We start from the raw sequence: 19,147 nt of genomic DNA on the forward strand, positions 1-19,147 counted from the left end.
GTTGGAAAGCTGTTAATGGAGGAGACAGGAACCTTCTAGCATCTCAGTGGTGGTGGTGGAAATGGTGGCTGATGATCTACATTGTGCTTGCAAAAAAGACCCTGAGCTTCCAGTTGCCTGCTCTTTACCACACAAGACTGTTCCCTGTCCAACATCTCTGTCTCATGCTTACTGCAGTGTTCCAGGGAAGTTTGATGCAAGCTGGAAGAACACTTCAGAACATACCAAATGGCTTCCTATTTCAAGGACTGCAATTTCCCCTCACATGTGGTCAACAATACTCTCCAGTGTATCTCCTCCACTTCCCACACCACTGCCCTTGAACCCCACACCTCCAAATGCAACAAAGATGGAATCCCACCATCCTCACCTTCCACCCAGATACAACGCATCATCCTCTATTTCCACCATCAGATCCAACCACCTGAGATATATTTGCCTACCCACCCATTTCAGCATTTCACAGAGACCTTACCCTCTGTGATTTCCATGTTAGATCCACACTCCCCACAACCCACCCTCCACTCCAGGCACCTTCGCTTGCCACTGCAAGAGGTGGAAAACCTTTGCCCACACCTTCCCCTCACCTCCATCCAAGGCACCACTGGATCCTCCCACATCCAGCAGAGATTTCCCTGCCCACCCAAGCACCTCACCTATTGTGTCCCTTGCTCTTGGGACGCCAAATTGTGGAGTATTTCAGGGAACATTTCTGGGACGCATGCACGAACCAACCCCACAACCCTGTGGCTGACCATTTCGGCTATCCCCCACCCCCTCCGCCACCACGCTGCCAAGGACAGGCAAGTCCTCCATCCCCAAATCCGAGCCACCCGACGCCTGGAGGAAGAACACCTCATCTTCCACCTTGGGAACTTTCAACCACATGGCATCAAGGTTTCCTCATCTCTCCTTCCCCACCTTATCTCAGATTCAATCCTCCAACTCGGCACTGGCCTCTTGAAAAATCCCACCTGCCCATCTTCCTTCCCAATTATCCATTCTACCCTCTCACCACTACCCTCCATCTATAACCACCTATTGCCTCCCTAGCTCCCTTCCCCAACCCCAAACACCCCTCCCTATTTATCTCTCAGCCGTATTCCACCACCCACATTTCTGATGAAGTGCTGACATGCCCAATACGTCAATTCTCCTGCTCCTTGGTTGATGCCTGACCTGCCGTGCTTTTCCAGCGCCACACATTAACACAAGCTGGAAGAACAACACCTCATCTCACACTTGGGGTCCCTGCAACCCTCTGGCTTCAACATCAAATTCAACAATTTTAGGTCCTGAACTCTCCCACGTCATAGTGTCTTTGCCCCCTACCCCACATACCTGGCCTTCTTATTACATAGCCTGCCATTACACATTACCTATGGTTAGCCACTAACAGTCCCCATAAACAGTAATTCACCCTCCCCCTGTCAGATCGTTACTCACTCCTTTGTCCAACTGCTCCTATCTCTCTCTTTGGACTCTATCCCCACCTATCATTTACTCCTTAACCCCTTCCTTCTGCATAAAAACAGACATTTGTTTCTCAGTAACATCAGTTCCTGAGGAAGCGTCACTGGATCGAAAATGCGAACTGATTTCTTTTCACAGATGCTGCCAGATCTGCTGAGCTATTCCAGTAATTCTGGTTGCTGTTTGTGATTTACAGCATCTGCAGTTCTTTTGGTTCTAATTTACTCGGAGTATCTAATTCAGGTCCAGCAGACTGAAACAGTGTTTATCAACCTTAACAGTCCACACTAACTCCATCTCTCTCCCAGTATCTGCTGTCTCTCCCACTCCTTCACATTCAGTCCCCCCTCAGTGACACTGCGCCTGCAAAGCTGATGGTCATGTGTTGGCCTGCTGGACCCACCCCTCATTCACTCCCATTGGCTGGAGGATCAAGCCAACTCTCCTATTGGTCTGAAGCCGTGTCAATCAGCCAGGCCCCATTGTGACCTGAGTGGTGGGATCCTCCCAGGTGCATCAGAGGCGGAGGGGTGACCTCAGAGGTTTATAAAATCATGAGGGGCATGGGTAGGATAAATAGACAAGGTCATTTCCCTGGGGTGGGGGAGTCCAGAATGAGAGGTCATAGGTTTAAGATGAGAGGGGAAGAATTTAAAATGGATCTGAGGGGCATTTTTTCCCCCCACTGCGGTTGGTGCGTGTATGGAATCTTTTGTCAGGAAGTGGAGGATGTTGGTACAATTATACCATTTGGCATCTGATGGGTATATGAATAGGAAGGGTGCAGAGTGATATGTGCCAAGTGTTGGCAAATGGGACTAGATTAGGTTGGAATATCTGGTCAGCATGGACCAGTTTCACCAAAGGGTTTATTTTCATGCGGTACATCTCTACGGCTCTGCTCTGTGATGAGCTTCATCATTCACAGTGAATGGGTCAGTATCACAGAGCACAGGGGCTGGGGGTTATTCAGCCCATTGGGGCTCCCTCTGGAGATGGTGGCAGTCTATCCCAACTCACCTCCCATTTGGACATAGCCCTCCAAATCCTTCCTTAATAAAGTTAAATTTCAAATTTGTTTTGACAATAACTACTGAATCTGTATCCAGCTGTCTTTCAAACTGTTCCAGATGCTCAGAACTTAGTGAGTAAAATAATCTTCACATTTTTCCTCTGCATTATTTGCCAGTTACCTGAAAATAGTTACTAAAAAGTGTGACGTTAAAAACTTCTCACTCTGTCTCTCTGTAAATGAAATACCCTGGAAACAAATCAACTCCTGGTCGAAATCACTGCTTAACCTTCTCAGCTCCAAGGAGAATTGTCTGGCCTTCTGCTAAAAGAGAAACCGATCTTAATTTTAATTTATTAGTGTCATAGAGATGTACAGCACAGAAACAGACCCTTCAGTCCAACTTGTCCATGCTGACCAGATATCCTAAATTAATCTCGTCCCATATGCCAGCACTTGGCCCATAGCCTCCTAAACCTTTCCCAATCACATATCCAATGAGATGCCTTTTAAATGTTGTAACTGTACCAGCCTCCACACTTTCTCTGGCAGCTCATTCCATACACATACCACGTTCAGCTTGAAACTTTGCCCCTAATATCCCTTTTCAATCTTTTCCCTCACGCCTGTGCTTTCTAGTTTTGGACTCACCTAAACAGGAATAAGACCCTGGCTGTTTACCCTATCCATGCCCCTCACGATTTTATCAACCTCTATGGTCACCTCTCAGCATCCTATTCTCCAGTGAAAACAGCCTCAGTCTATTCAGCCTCTCCTTATAGCTCAATTCCTCAACCCTGGCAACATCTTTGCATCTTTTCTGAATCCTTTCAAGTTTCACAATATCATTCCAACAGCGGGGCGACCAGGACTGAAAGCAGAATTCCAGAAGTGGTTGAATGAATGTCCTGTACAGCCGCAAAATGATGTCACAACTCCTGTACTCAATGCACAGACTAATAAAGGCAAGTATACCAAAGACTTTCTTCACTACTCTATGATTCCACTTTCAAGGAACTATGAAACTGCACTCCAAGGTGTCTTTGTTCAGCAACACTCCCCAGGAACTTCCCATTAAGTGTATAAGTCCCACCCTGATTTGCCTTTCCAAAATGCAGAACCTCACATATATCTAAATTAAACTTCATCTGCCACTCCTCAGCCCATTTGATCGGAGTCTGATTGTACTCTCAGGTGTTGTTCATTGCACCTTCAATTTTGGTGTCTATTGTAAACCTACTAACCATTGCTCCTATATTCACATAGAAATCATTTATATAAATGGCAAAAAGCAGTGGACCCAGAACCCAGCCTGACAGCATATTGCTCATCACAGGCTTCCAGTCCAAAAAGCACCCTCCACTATGACACTGACTGCTCAGCAAGGTTAGAGCTCATGGCATACAGGGAGAACTAACCATTTGGATTCAGAACTGGCTCAAAGGCAGAAGACAGAGGGTGGTGATGGAGGGTTGCTTTTCAGACTGGAAGCCTGTGACTCGTGCAGTGTTACAAGGATCACTGCTGGATCCACTACCTTTCGTCATTTATATCAATGACTTGGATGTGAGCATGGGAGGTATAATTAGTGAGATGACACCAAAACTGGAGGTGTGGTGGACAGTGAAAAAGATTACCTCAGAGTACAATGGGATCTTGATCAGATGGGTGAATGGGCTGAGGAGTGGCATTTTGGGAAAGCAAATCTTAGCAGGACTTATACACTTAATGGTAAGGTCCTGAGGAGTGTTACTGATCAAAGAGACCTTGGAGTGCAGGTAGATAGGATAGTGAAGGCGGCATTTGGTATGCTTTCCTTTATCGGACAAAGTATTGAGTACAGGAGTTATGAGATCATGTTGCGGCTGTACAGGACATTGGTTAGGCCACTTTTGGAACGTTGCGTATAAATCTGGTCTCCCTCCTATTGGAAGGATGTTGTGAAACTTGAAAGGGTTCAGAAAAGATTTACATTAACGTTGCCAGGGTTGGAGGATTTGAGCTCGGCTGGGGGTTGAATAGAGGTTGAATAGACTGGGGCTGTTTTCCCTGCAGCGTCGGAGGCTGAGTGGTGATCTTATCTATGTATATAAAAACATGAGGTGTATGGATAGGATAAATAGACAAAGTCTTTTCCCTGGCGTGGGGGATCCCAGCACTAGAGGGCATAGGTTTACGGTATTACAGGAAAGACTTTAAAGAGACTTGAGAGGCAACGTTTTCACACAGAGGGTGGTATGTGTATGGAATGAGCTGCCAGAGGAAGTGATGAAGGCCATTACGATTGCAACATTTAAAATGCATCTTCATGTGTCTATGAACAGGAAGGATATGGGCCGGGTGGTGACAGGTAGGACTAGATTGCATTGGGATATCTGATCAGCAAGTACTGGTTGGACCGACGGGTCTCTGTTTCTGTGCTGTCCATCTATGACTCTTTGACCTTCCAGCCAATTCCGTATCCAAACAGCTAGTTCCGCCAGAATTCTATGGCGTTGAACCTGCTAACCAGTGTGTTATGTGAAACCTTGTGTCTTTCTCAAGTCCAAGTTAATGATTTCAATGCACAAAGCCATGCTGACTCTCCCTCATCATTTCTTGCTTTTCCAATGACATGTAAATCCTGTCCCAGAGAATCCCTTCCAACAACTTCTCTGCCACTGACTTCAGGCTCACTGGTCTATAGTTCCCTGGTTTTTCATTACCACCTTTCTCAAATAATGGCACCAGTCTTCCAGCACCTTGTCTGTGGCGATCGATGATACAAATATCACCGCGAGGGGCCCAGCAAAAGCTTTCCTAATTACCCACAAAGTTCTGGGATACACCTGATCAGATTCCAGGGATTTATCCACTTTTATGCATTTTAACACATCCAGTACCTCCTCCTCTGTAATATGTACACTTGCCAAGTTATCACTATTTATTTCTCCAAATTCTCTAACATCCATACCCCCTTTCAGTAAAAATTGACATGAAATACTTACAGAATCTCTCCCACCTCATGCTGTTCCATGGACAGTCTTGTTGATCTTTGAGGGTCGCTATTCTCTGCCTAGTTATTCTTTTGTCTTTAGTGTATTTGTAGAATCTCTTTGAATTCTCCTAAAACCTATTTCCCAAAGCTATCTCATGTCCCCTTTTTTGCCTCCTGGTTTCCCGCGAGTATACTCCTACTGCCCTTATAGTCCTCTAGGGATTCACACAAACCCAGTGGTCTGTACCTGCCATATCCTTCCTTCATTGTCTTGATCAGAGCCTCAATTTCTCAGGTCATGTAGCATTCTCGACGCCTCCCAGCCTTGGCCTTAACAGGAACATACTGTCTATGTACTCTCATTGTCGCAGGCCTATGGAGGCAATGGCAGATGAGGACAGAGAAACAATCATTATCAGTAAAGAGGTAGAGTTGGGAAAGCTAACAGCTCATCCTTATCTCTATAATTCCTCTCTAGCCTCAAAACTATCACTATCTCTGCTTCAAAAACATCTCAATCTCTGCAACATCCTCCAATCTCTAATCTCCTCCAGTCTCAACACCCTCTCTGTCTTTAATCTTGTCCACCCTCACAAATCTCTGTGATGTGTCTTTCTTTAATTCCAGCCTTCAGGATAACCCATTTTTATTTCAGATTCCTGCACCCAGAGCTCCACAATGTCCCGCTTAACCTCTGTCACATTTTCCTCCAAAAACATTAATCAATCACGTATCATCTATTCTAATATCACCTTCTCTGACCTGGTTTATATTGTGGCTTGTCATATTCCTATATTATGTGTCTGTGGTCGACATGACAGAAAACGGTTTTGTGGTCCATTGGGTTTATGCTGTAAAGAAATCTCCCAGCTAACTATTTTAATCCCATTTTCCAGCACAGAGCCCATAGACCTGTCAGCCTTGGCTTTACAAGTATGTTCCTAAATAGATTTTAAATGCCATCGGGATTTCTGTCTCTCACTCTCTTCCAGACAGTGAGGTTTAGTGCAACTGTTGCTCTATGCTATCACCCACAGGGTTCAGAGCAGCTGGGTCTGTGCGAACCACAGATCGTGACCACATTGTGAAGGATGGCAGGGTCCCTGAGAGGGGACACAGGAGATTTACCAGGATGATTCAAGGAATGGGGGATTTTAGTTGCAGAATTTGCGGGATATTTTTTAACATTAATTGTTCACGTGACATGTGTGTCGCTAATACACATCAAGAAAACCATCCACAATTACTGGACTCTCCTTTTCAACCTCTCCCCTTGCTTGCGCTGTGGTAATATTCAGGTTAACCACTACCAGACATCTCTGTCTAATGAGAGAGCAGCCCTATGGTCGGGTAGGGCAATGCTGACTTGATCTTTTACACAGTGATGCCACTGTGCCTCGAGGGTGGGAAGAGGGAATGCTGAAGGTGGTGGATGGGAAACCACTCAGGTGCAGTGCTTTATCATTGAGGATGTTCACTTTCTTTAATATTGCTGGGGGGGGGGGGGTTGCACTGATGCAGGCAAGTGTAGAATGTTCCAACACAACCCTGATGTATACCTTACAGAGAGCAAACAGACATTGGGGAATCAGGGGTTTGGGGAAACTGAGATTGTTCTCCTTGTAGCAAAGGAAATTTGGGGAGCTTTGACAAAGCGGTTTACAAAAGTTACACGATATAATAATAAACCTTACACCCATCAGTTCATTATACAAGGATTACAGGACACATGTTGAAGATTTGGGAAGATCTATTGAGAGGATGGTTTGATTCAAAGGAGAACTTTTATTCAGCAAATGGTATTGATCTGGAACACAATACTCTCACACAATATGAATATCCAGGTCCTGATGAATGGAGTAATTCTGTCAGAGTTTAGCGTTACAATGACTGAGATTACCATCTGAATATCTACCTGTAATACAAGTTTATAAAATCCGTCACTGTCAGTTCAAGTTTGAAACTCATACAATCCCCTCCTCCTGGCCCAGGATGACTGTACACATTACCCCTGGTGGAGGTCAGCAGGCACTTCAAGGGCAAATCTATGTGGGTTTCTATGAGTTGCCACCTTGGGACCTCATGTGACTGAACATGGGACAGAATGACCCAAGATTCAGTCAGATGTGGAGAGCAGGATTTGCTTCCTTTTCTTTCCTTCTGTGCTGCCTCTGTGCCTCCTCAATAAGACATGGGGTGTGAAAGGCTCATGCAGCTTGATGGGCAAGATGTCTCCATTCTGACCAATGGGCAGGAAGCTCCTCCCAGTCATGAAACAGAGTATCCCTGAAAGATAGCAACTGCGCATGCTTCCCACTGCCCAGTGCTCACAGTACATGTTTCGACTAATGAGGGGGGAAATCTCCTAGAAAAAGCATAACAGGAAAGTTCCAAAAGAATTATAAACAGTTTACAGAGAAATATTCACAGGAAACGTGGGCAACAAGTTGGCAGATAGAGTATAACTTGGGATAAACTGTAGAAAGCTGCACCACAAAGGGACTGGGGGAAAATGAGCAGGAAACACAGAAAGCTAGCACACAGTTACAAAATTGAATCAGGAAGGGGAATGGAATGTTCTCCCTTATTTCAAAGAGTTTGCAATATAAGAATTTGGAGTGTATGCCTTAGGGCAACTAAACAAATGGAGAGTGAGATCCACATCTGGAGTAATGTGAACAGATTTGGTCGCTTTCGTTAACGAAATAGAGCAGTTTATTGGAGGCATTTCAGAGAAGACCCATTGGGATGATCCCTGTTTTGAAGGGATTATCCTGTAAGCAAAGGCTGAATAAGTTGGGAATCTACTCACTGGACTTTGGAAGAATGAGAGGTGATCTCTTTGAAACATACAGGATTCTGTCGAGGTTTGACAGGGTAAATATGGAGAGGATGTGTCCCATTACAGGCGAGTCTTGAACCAAATTCTGCGTCAGTCGCAGAATCAAGGGTTCTGTTTCAGATTTGTCAAGTTAAATGCAACACCGACACAGGTTAGGGTTTCAGTAGCAATGGAGCTGGGGTGAGAAGGAGACAAGCAGCGTTTTAGAGATTGAAATTCTTGATGTTTGTGATTGTGTAGATGTCTGATCAGAAGGTCAACTTGGGGTCAGATACGAGAGCAATACTGGGAAGAATGTAGTTCTGCCTCAGACACTTCCCAGTGAGAGGGACGACACAGCAGTAAGGGAAATGAATTTGGAATAGCAACTGAAGGCAATGGGTTTAAAATTACAGTGTTTCATTGGAGTGAATTGCAGCTAATCGAAGAAGGGCTAATGTCCGAAACGTCGATTCTCCTGTTCCCTAGATGCTGCCTGACCTGCTGCGCTTTTCCAGCAACACATTTCCATCTCTGATCTCCAGCATCTGCAGACCTCACTTTCTCCTGCAGCTAATCGAAGCCTGGTAAGCAGTTTGATAACTGAGTAATAGTGGAGGAATGGAGACGGATGATGGGGAGGGAGAGTTGGACATTGTCAGTGTACATGTGAAACCTAACACAGTGCTTTTGGGCAATGTTACCTCCTGGCAGTATGTAGGTGAGAAACAGGACGGACCAAGGATAGATTCAGGAGGGACACCAGATACAATGAATTCAGAAAGGAAACGGAGAGTGGAGATGGAGCAGGATTTTCCAATGATGGTGAGGTCAAATCTTAGGTTTTAGCAGAATGGGAGAGAAGGACATAACCAGAAAAGACAGACAGACAGATTATGGAACAATATCTGTGAATTGGCAAGGGGGAGGGGGGGGGGGGGCGGTGATAAACAAGAGGATGAGACGGAGATTTGGAATGTCCATGATTTAGCTACACTAGGGTAAATAGTCAAGATGACATCTAATAAGGCTTGACAAGAGACTCTAGGAAATGCAAGTTTAGGACTAAAACGAGGAGCACCTTTGTGAGGCAGTTTAGCTCGGTGGGTTAGTGGAGAGGGAGGAAGGAAGCAGAGGCAGCTGATCGGATTGTCTCAATGTTATTGACAGAGAAACTCCATGTGCTCCTCACTCTTGTTGTTGGAGGGGAGGATGGAGGAGACAGGGTAATGGACTTTGTTTTTATTTCCAAAACAATAAACAAAACCTGTGATAGTGATTCTAAAAATAAGTGTACAAACCTGCCATATTTATCATTTATCAACAATATTAAAATATACAACTGAAGTTCAGGTTTGAATCCCAAATCGGTAGAGGGTGGCTCTGAAGTCAAGAAAATAATAACTGGAATGAAGAATCTACTGTTTGCCATGGAACCATTGGGGATGTTTTTTCTGCTATTGACAATGTCCTTGAGGGAAAGAAACCCGACAGTGGCCCATCAAGTCACTCATTGTATTAATCACTGCACAGTCTCAACAAAGGAATGAAACTGGGTGGACCACATTACATCTACCAATGCACTACCAAATACAACCACACAATCAGCCCTCTTGACCCTGCAACTTCCGCCTCACTGTGGGCCAACAACAGCAGCAGAACTGTACTACAGCCCAATCTGAAATCTCATGGCCTGATATCCCCCACTCAACCATTAACATCAAGCCAGGGGAATCAACACTGGTTCAATGGTAAATGCAGGAGGGCATGCCAGGAGCAGTACCAGGTATACCTAAAAATGAGGTGCCAACCTGGTGCAGCTACCAAACCTGCATGGCCAAACAGCACAAGCAACACCAAATAGAACTAAGTGATCCCATAACCAATAGATTAGATCTGAGTTCTGCAGTTCTGCCACACCTAGTCAATAGTAGTGATGGACAATTAAACAACTCACTGGAGGAAATATCACAGATATCCCCACCCTTACCGATGGAGGGGTCTCACACATTCATGCAACAGATAAGAGGACAGCATTAGCAGCGAGTTTCAGCTAGCAGTGGCAAGTGGATGAACCATCTCCATTGGTCCCTTACATCACAGATATGAATCGACTTGGTTGAAAACTCATTTCAAATCATATCAAGAAATGGATAAGCAGTGTAAAGGTATGGGCCCTGCCAATATTCTGGCAATAATACTGTTGGCTGTGCTGCAGAACCTGCTGCCCACCAAGGCAAGTACTGCTCCAGCACTGGCACCTACTGACTTTGTGGAACATTGCTCAGGAATGTTCCAACACAAAAACACAGGGCAGATCCAACTCAGCCAATTCCCCTCCATGAGTCCACACTCGCTCAGCAGTGAAGTGATGGAAGGTGTCATCAACAGTGCTGTCAAGCACCTGCTCAGCAATAACCTGCTCAGCGATGCCCAGATTGGGTTCTGCCAGGGCCACTCAGCTCCTGAGCTTGTTACGGACTTGATTCACAAACTGACAAACAGCTGAATGAGGCGAGACCAGACCCCACCCCCCCCCACCCCCAAAACCACTATTTCGACTTCAGTGATATCACCTGACCTTACCACAGTCTCAGCTCATTTGCTGAAACTCTCATTCATTCCTTTTGTTAACTCTAGATTTCATTATCTAAAGCCACTCCTGGCCAGCATCCCACATTCACCCTCCCGATAATCTCAAGAATATTGAAAACTCTACTGCCGAAGTGCTCACTTGTACCAAAACTTGCGGATCAATCAAAAGACTCCCATTTATAAGCAACAACAATTTACTTTCGCACCTTTGAATTAATTCCTGGCTGTAAGCATTCCTATCTCCCTGCACCACACACCCTTTCATATCACAATAACTCATTTTAGTTCAGACTCTCAATGATGTGTTTATTTTTGAGTTCACCTGTGTGACTGTTTCTATAGACTCCAAGGGAACATGGTCTGGGATCCCCACTCTAACCCTCTAAGATCTACTTTTTTCCTTTAAGGCATTCTTGAAAAACTGCTTATTTGGCAATGGTTTTGGTCACTGGACACAATATTCTCCATCTGTAGCCTTATGTCAAAAGTTCTCAATAATATTTTTTATGAAATTAAAACCATGATGATTTGTACAGATATCTTCAACTCTTTAATATCGCTAAGTGAATAATCTGTAATGTCTCTTACCCAAACACCTTCACCACACAAATTGCAGCAGTACAAGGAAGTCAAACATCACCCTCTCCACAGCCAACAAGGTTTTGGCATTGATCACTGGTCTCTGTGGAAGGAGAAATATACAGTTGATGTTTCAGGGAGTGCAATATGAATTACAGGGAATGAAAATGGTGCAGAATTTGACTGTCAGAAATTGAAGGAAAATGCACTCGCTTATAGGAAAAAAAGAATTCTTGACTGTCAAAGATATTGTGGAAAAAATAACCTGATAATGGAACATCATATGGTCAGGAGCCGGGCAGCAGTGGACAATTCATTTACATTCCTGAAGAAGGGCTTATGCCCGAAACGTCGATTCTCCTGCTCCTCGTATGCTACCTGGCCTGCTGTGTTTTTCCAGCTCTACATTTTTCAATTCATTTACAAAACAGCTGTGAAAGTAATAGCAAAATACTATACAGAGCAAAAATACACCCATGAGAGACTGAGGAAGCTAGATAATGAACAAGTGGACATCAGAGAGCCCAGACGTGAACCAGAGCAGAGTTCACTTTTATGATCCCACAGTCAAAGATGTCCAGCACAGAAACAGACTTCTTCGGTCCAACCTATGCGAACCAGATATCCTAACCTAATCTATCTAAATTAAATCCTATCTGCCACTCCTCAGCCCATTGGCCCATCTCATCAATATCACATTGTATTCTGAGAAAACCTTCTTCATTGTCCACAACACCAACTGTTGGCTGGAGCTTGCGCACTGCTTCGTGGCTTTTGTTGCTGTTTATCAGTTAAAAGAGTGAGGGACAAAGTTAAAAATCACACAACCACCTGATGAAGGACCAGCAAAGTTGTGCTTCAAAATAAACCTGTTGGACTATAACCTGGTGTTCTGTGAATTATAATTTTGGCCATCCTAATCCAACACCAGCACCTCCAAGTCACGAGTGAGGGAGGAATGCATAACATAAGAACAAAAGAACTAGGAACAGGAGAAGGCCGTCCTGCCCTTCGAGCCTGCTCTACCATTCAATAAAATCATGGCTGATCATTTTGTGGATGCAGAACCATTTACCCACGTTCTCACCGTATTCCTTAATTATTTATTTCTTTTTTTAAAAAACTAACTTAGCTTTAAAAACGTTCATTGAGCTAGCATCAACTACTTCCCTGGGCAATGCACTCCATCGAGGTCAAGACGTTCCTTCTCAATTCATTCCTAAATTTGCTGCCTCTAACCTTGTGGTGATGCCCTCTTGTCCTGGCTTCACCTGCCAGTGGAAACATCCTCTCTACTTCTATTTTATCCATTCCTTTCATTATTTTATATCTTTCCATTCTTCTGAATTCCAATGAATCTAATTCCAATCTACTCAGTCTCTTAAGCCAAACCCCTCACCTCCAGGATCAACATAGTTAACCTCCTCTGCACCCCCTCTCGTTCCAGTACATTCTTGAGCAAGTAAGGAGATAAAAACTACATGCAGTACTCCAGGTGTGGCCTCACCAGCACCCACTATAGTTGGAACATAACCTCTGTTTTTAAACACAATCCCTTCAGCAATGAAGGACAAAATTCCATTTGCCTTCTGAACTGATTGTTGTACCTGGTGACCAACCCTCCTGCAGAAGGATGTTCAGGTGCCTCTGTATAGCAAATAATGCAACTTTTTTAAAATTCAAGTAATAATCTTTTTATTAATGTTACTCCAACCAAAGAGTATGACTTTACATTTATGAACATAATATTCCACTTGCCAAACCATTGCCCACTCACTCAATGTATCTGGGTTCCTCTGCAAAGTTTCACAGTCCTCCGCACACTTTGTTCTGCTACTCATCTTAGTGTCATATGCAAATTTTGTCATCCTACATGTGGTCCCCAACTCCAAATCATCTGTATCAATTGTAAATAATTGCAGTCCCAACACTGATCCGAGAGGCACACTACTAGTTACTGATTGCCAGCCAGAATAAGGTTTATTTATCCCCACTCTTTGCTTCCTGTTAGTTAACCAATCTTCTATCCATGCTGATACTCTATCCCATGCACCCTTATATAATGCAACAGCCTCTGGCTCAGCACCTTGTTGAAGGCCTTTTGGAAATCCAGGTACACCGCATCCACTGAGTCCCCGTTGTCCACCTTGCTCGAAACGTCTTCATAGAATTCCAAACGATTTGTCAAGCATGACATATCCTTCATGAATCCATGCTGTCTGCCCAATGGGACAATTTCTGTCGAGATTCCCTGCTATTTCTTCCTTGATAATAGCATCTTTCCAACCACAGAGAAGAAACTAACTTGTGTAGAATTCCCTATCTTTTGTCCACCGCCTTTTCTTACAGTCCTTCCTTTTCACTGGAATATGCTTTTGCCGACACTTCCTAAAATGTCTTTGAAAATCTTTCATCAACTGTCCCACCATAAACCTTTGCTTCCAGTCTACTTTATCCAGGTTCTCCCTCATTCTATTTTAGTTGCCCGTGTTCAAGCACAGGACCAAGGTATTAGATTTTATCTTCACACTCTCCATATGAATTCTAACTTCAACCAGATAGTGATCATTTCTTCCAAGAGGATCCCTAACTGTGAGGTTATTAATTATTCCTGTGTCATTGCACAGGGGCCAGATCTTGGATAGATTGCTCCTTGTCGGTGCCATTTCATACTGTTCAAAAAAACTATCATGGATACACTTAATGAACTCCTCAAGGTTACCCTAACAGAGCTGGTTTGAAAAATCTACATGTAGATTAAAATCACCCATGATAATAACCGTACCATTTTTACAGGCATAAGTTATTCATTCGTTTATTGCCCATCCCAATGTGATGTTATTATTTGGTGGTCTGTACACTATGCCTATCAGTGACTATCTCGTTAGAATTTTGAATGCATCATTCCTGTTTCTCCTCATGTACAGCAATAACAACAACTACTTGCATTGTATGGAAACTTTCACAATGGCAAATCTCCTAAGTTGCTTCATGGATGATCAAAACATTGATTAAAGAGAATGATTTTAAAATACATCTTAAAGGAGGATAGAGAAGGTTAGGGACGGAATTCCACAAACCTCTGCCGTTGACAGCTCCAAATGTGGAGTGATGCAGGTGGGGTGGGTTGGAAAGGGAACGTGCAAAGTGGAAATGGAGAAGCGCAGGCAGTGCATAATGTCTTAAGGACAGAGGAGGTTCCAGACTGAGTCTGTCTGTCATAGATAGTATGACTGCCTCATGGAATTTGAAGCACCGCAATGGGCCCATGCATGTCATGTTAGTCAAGGATAGTATAACGGTGGCTGACAGAACATTTGATGAGGACTTGTCTACTGAAGTAGTGTGGGCTGAGGTTAGAAACAGGAGAGGAGAGATCACACTGCTTGGATTTTTTATAGGTGCCGCAGAGTTCCAGGGAGGGGGAAGAGAGGATTAGCAAAATTACTCTGGGTAGGAGTGAAAGTAACATGGTGGTCATTATGGGGGACTTTAATTTCCCCAACATTGATTCGAAATGCTATAACTCTAGTACATAGGATGGATCAGTTTTTTTGTCCAATGTGTACAGGAGGGTTTCCTGACACAGTATGTTGAAGGACCGACAAGAGGGGAGGCCACACTGGATCTGGTGCTTGGTCATGAACCGGACTAGGTATTTCATTTAGTTGTAGGTGAGCACTTTGGAGAGAGTGATCATAATTCAGTTATGTTTAGTTTAGCGGTGGAAAGGGATATGTACATGCCACAGGTGAAGACTTACCGATGGGCCAGTGGCAATTACAATGCGATTCGGCTAGAATTAGGGTGCATAGAATGGGGTGGCAAAATGCAGTGGATGCAGACAATGGAAATGTGGAGCTGGTTTAAGAAACAGATATTGCGTGTCCTTGATAGGTATGTCCCTGTCAGGCAGGGAGGAAGTGATAAGGTCAGGGAACCGTGGTTTACCACAGAAATTGCATCTCTTGTTAAGAAGAAGTCAGAGGATTATGTGTTGATGAGGCAAATGGTACAGATGAGGCGATGGAGACTTACAGATCAGCTAGGAAGGATTTAAAGAGAGTTAAGAAGAGCAAAGAGAGGACACGAGCAGTCTTTAGGGAAAAGAATAAAGGAGAACCTTAAAGCTTTCTATAGGTATGTGAGGAATAAAGGATAGCGTAGGAATAGGGCCAATCAAAGATCGAAGTGGGAAGTTGAGTGTGGATACTGTTGCAATCGGAGAGGTGGCAAACGAATATTTCTCATTGGTTTTCACTCAGGAAAATGAGAATATTGCAGATAATAATGAAGTAGAAGATGTTAGACTAGAAAGGATCGAGGTTAGTTACAAACAGGTGTTATCAATTCTAGAAGGATTGAAAGTAGATAAGTCCCCGGGGCTGGATGGGATTTATCCGTGGATTCTCTGGGAAGCTCGGGAGTAGATAGCAAATACATCAGCTTTGATATTGAGTCGTCCTTGCCTACAGGTTCAGTACCAGAGGACTGGATGATTGCAAATGTTATGCCCTTGATCAAGAAGGCCAGTAGAGATGACCCAGGTAATTATATACCAGTGAGCCTTACTTCTGTTGTAGGAAAGGTTTTGGAAAGGATTATAAGAGACAATATTTGTAATCGTTTGGCAAACAACAATATGATTTCAGATCGTCAATATGGTTTTGTGTCTCAGAAAGCTCATTGCGTTTTTTGAGATGGTGACCAAGCATATAGATGTGGGTAGGGCAGTCGACGTGGTCTACATGGACTTCAGTAAAGCTTTGATAGGTTTCCACAAGGTAGGCTGTGAGAGAAAATGCAGCAACATGGAATTGAGTGTGGTTTGGATTAGAAACTGACTTTCTGAAAGAAGGCAGCGAGTGGTGGATGATGGAAAATAATCAGCCTCCAGTGCAGTTATTAGTGGTGTGCCACAAGGACCTGTTTTGGGACCACTGCTGTTTGTCATTTCTATAAAAGTCTTAGATGCAGGCATAGGTGGATGGATTAGTAAGTTTGCAGATGACACGAAAGTCAGTGGAGTAGTGGACAGTGTGGAAGAATGTTACAGGTTACAGGGGGACTTGGATAAACTGCAGAATTGGGCTGAAGGGTGGCAAATGGAGTTCAATGCAGCTAAATGTGAGGTGATGCACGTTGTGAAGAATAACAGGAAGGCAGATTACTGGGTCAATGGAAGGATTATTGGTAGTGCAGATGTGCAGAGGGATGTTGGAGTCCATGTACATAGATGCCTGCAAGTTGCCACCCAGGTGTACAGTACTGTTAAGGCAGCATACATGTGTTAGGTTTCATTCGTAGATGGATTGAGGTCTGGAGCCGCAATATCGTGCTGCAACTATACAAAACACTGGTGCGGCCATATTTGGAATATTGTGTGCAGTTCTGGTGCCCATATTTCGGGAAGGATGTGGAAGCATTGGAAAAGGTGCAAAGGAGATTTACCAGGATGTTGTGTGGTCTGGAGGGAAGGTCTTATGACGAGATGTTGAGAGACTTGAACGTGTTCTCATTGGCAAGAAGAAGGCTAAGAGAGGTTTTGATAGAGACATACAAGATGATCAGAGGCTTAGATAGGGTAGACAGTGAAAGTCCTTTTCCTTGGATGATGTCATCAGTGTGTATGAGGGGGCATAACTACAAATTGAGGAGTGATAGATTTAAGACAGTTGTCAGAGGCAGGTTCTTTACTCAGAGAGTATTTAGGGCATGGAATCCACTATCTACTAATCTAGTTAACTCAGCCATATTAATGAGATTTAAACGATCCTTTAGATAAGCACATGTGTGATTTTGGGATAGTGTAGGGGGACGAGCTGAGAATAGTTAACAGGTCGGCGCAACATCAAGGACCGAAGGGCCTGTTCTGCGCTGAATTGTTCTCTGACTATTGTGCTACATGAGATTTTTACTGTCTTAGAGTGATGGATCTTGTATTGTGGGCTTACGAAGTGTCACTGATCTCTACCAAATGTGTACGCGGTAGAGAATGCTGCCTGGCCTGCTGCGCTTTTCCAGCAACACATTTTTCAGCTCTGATCTCCAGCATCTGCAGTCCTCACTTTCTCCCTGTATGAGGTAGAGTCAGGGCAATAATAAGATGCTGCAACAGGAGGGGGACAAGTAGCTCCATATAAAACCCGACTCCTTCTCAACTGTTTTCAACACAAAAACCGAGCGCCTTCTAGAAAAGCACCTCTATATCCCACCACAACGTTGTGCCCCACAATCGTGGTATCTGGCTGTGCATAAGAGGAGTGCAACAGTCTGTACTGGGACTCTGAAACGCTTGGTAAGAGTCAAATAATCTGAGCATTGAGAGCCCCACCACATTGCATGCATTTTCTCTTGTTTTCACTCTGTTCCTGACTCTTCTTGGTTTTCCTAATGAACCTGCTAAAAGTTGTTTACACACACCTGCACAAGCTGTGAATTGAACCCAGGCCCCTCGGTCCAAGATTAGCGATATTTTCACCGCGTCACAAACATCGACTCTAACTTCCTTTGTCCCTTGCCTGCTAAGTCACGCCTGAATCAACTCTGCAACTGGGAGGAAGAGGCGGAACAGGAGGACCGAGTAGCGGTCTGTCCTCCAACCAGAGTGCGAGAGGAGAGGGGACAAAGCATTCTCAGGAGTGAACGCTTCAAAATTGGTCAGAGAGCAAACTCTTTTGCAGGATTGATCGTTCTCACTCCATAGTGGAGCATTAAACCTCTCTCATAAATCAATGTGAGATTTTAAGAAATACTGTAGTTGAAATGTAAATCTGATAACGTACATATTTCAAATCGATTTGCACAACTCGAGTAAGAAACTTTTTTTTAAACTCCCAGAACGATTGGAAATGTACATACCTGGCCGGTATGGTTGATTTGGACCGGACAATCTATTTGCATGCTAGACATCGTTATGTCTGTAACTCGACAGAGTCATTGTTCATGACTAATATTTTACCCATCAGTCTGTGCAGATATTAATATCCTCTATGAACGCACTGATAACCTCAGACGCACGCGCAGTTTGGTTTCTATGCAGAGCATGCGCAGTGTCACATTGATAAAGACAGAGAGAGAGAGAAACATGGAGCTACTTTCTCCGGCAACGGCTGCGATCGGCTTTAGAGATCGGCGCTCAGAGCCGATCTGTGGGAGCTGCGTAGGGAGAAAGGAGCGGAGAGAATTCACAAGTCCCGGATAAAGTTTAAAACAGACTCAAAAAAGACCCTCCTGGCCCGGGTAAGGAGGTGGCGGTCTCTGATCAAGGAAGGGGCCCAGGGTCACGGCCGCCATTTGTTTGAGGGAAGAGGGAGCGCGGGCCAAAGTGCCGCCATCTTGAGAAGGTCAAGGTGCAGGAGGGCGGGGTATTCGGGGTCTGTAGAACAATCAGAGGAAAGGGAAGACCCATTGTTACTGATTAATCCCCCGGACACAGCGTCACTGGGCAGTCCCGCAGGAATATCCTCTCTCAGTCCTGCTGGGATGGTTCACCCAGTCAGAACCAGCAGCTCTCCTCCTCTCTCAGCTCCCCTTCTGTCCTTCCTGCAGCATCTGTCCCCTGGAACATTGAGCTGCCTGTCCTGTCCCTCCCTCAGCTGTTGTTTCTGTAATACCTGTGATATCCCAGTCCCATCTTAGATTACTTCCCGAAAGACAGGAATGCACCCTATGGATTTTTCTTAACATC

This window comes from Chiloscyllium plagiosum, unplaced genomic scaffold (assembly GCF_037043375.1).
Source record: "Chiloscyllium plagiosum isolate Xiang-an unplaced genomic scaffold, Cpla_swu_hap1 HiC_scaffold_8, whole genome shotgun sequence".
NCBI classification, from domain to species: domain Eukaryota; kingdom Metazoa; phylum Chordata; class Chondrichthyes; order Orectolobiformes; family Hemiscylliidae; genus Chiloscyllium; species Chiloscyllium plagiosum.